At 35.8% G+C, this 1215-nt stretch overlaps 1 protein-coding gene across 1 annotated transcript in view; it reads right to left on the reverse strand.

Annotated features, from left to right (window-relative positions):
* The window catches only part of LOC104999018 (serine/threonine-protein kinase A-Raf-like), a gene marked incomplete at its 3' end in the record, with an annotated part of 17436 nt that overhangs the window by 15373 nt on the left and 848 nt on the right, over positions 1-1215 (reverse strand). The window lies entirely within an intron of this gene.

Genomic DNA, 1215 nt, shown 5'->3' on the forward strand with positions numbered 1-1215 from the left:
TTCTTCTTGCATTTCAATCAGTTTTTGCTTCATGTGTCTTGATCCATGGTTATTAGGTACATAAATGTTTAGGACTGTTATGTTCTCTTGATTAACTACTTTATCATTATGAAATGGCCTTTTCTGTGATATAGTCTTTGCTCTGGTATCTACATTGTGTGATATTTATATAGTCACTCCACTCGTGTTCACTAGTGTTAGAACAGTGCATCTGTTCCCACTCTTACTTTTCACCTATTTCTGGTTTTATATTTAAAGGGTGTTTCTTGATACAAATGAACTTACTTACAAAACAGAAGAGACTCACAGAAAATGAACTTATGGTGGCCAAGGGGGAAGGGATAGTTAGGGACTTTGGGAAGGTCAGGTACACACTGCTGTATTTAAAATGTATAACCAACAAAGACCTACTCTATAGCACAGGGAACTCTGCTCAGTGTTATGTGGCAGCCTGGATGGGCGGGGAGTTTGGGGGGAGAGTGGATACATGTATATGAACGGCTGAGTCCCTTCACTGTTCACCTGAAACTATCACAACATTGTTAATCAACTATACTCCAATATGAAATAAAAAATTTTTAAAAATAAAGTGTGTTTCTTATAGGAAGCATATAGCAATGTCTTGCCTTTTTATCCAGTCTGACAATCTGTGCCTTCTAATTTGGCTGTTTAGACCATTTATGTTCAGTGTGATTATTGACACGATTAGGTTGGAGTCTATCCTCTTGCTAATCATTTTCTATTGTCTCTTTTTCTTTGTGCTCTTTTATCTCTTTTTCTACCATCTTTTGTATTGATAGTTTTATGATGATTCCATGTTATCTCCTTTGTGGACTTACCAGCTATAATTATTTATTATTTTAGTGGTTGCTTTAGGTTTCAGAGTAAACATATTTAACTTATCATAGTCTACATTCAAGTTACAATATGCCACTTCATATAGAGTATAAGAACCTTAAACAGTATACTTCCATTTCTGCCCTCCTGAAATTTATACTATTGTTGTCATGCATTATATTTTTACAACTGTTATAAACCTCAACATGTATTAATACTTTTGCTTAAACAGGCAGTTGTCTTTTTAAAAAAAGTATTTATGTATTTATTTTTGGCTGTGCTGGGGCTTCGTTGCTTCAAGGACTTTTCTCTAGTTGTGGTGAGCAGGGGCTACTCTTCGCGAAAGTGCTCGGGCTGCTCATTGTGGTGGCTTCCCTT

This window comes from Bison bison, unplaced genomic scaffold (genome assembly GCF_000754665.1).
Source record: "Bison bison bison isolate TAMUID 2011002044 unplaced genomic scaffold, Bison_UMD1.0 scf7180017853392, whole genome shotgun sequence".
Classification (NCBI taxonomy): domain Eukaryota; kingdom Metazoa; phylum Chordata; class Mammalia; order Artiodactyla; family Bovidae; genus Bison; species Bison bison.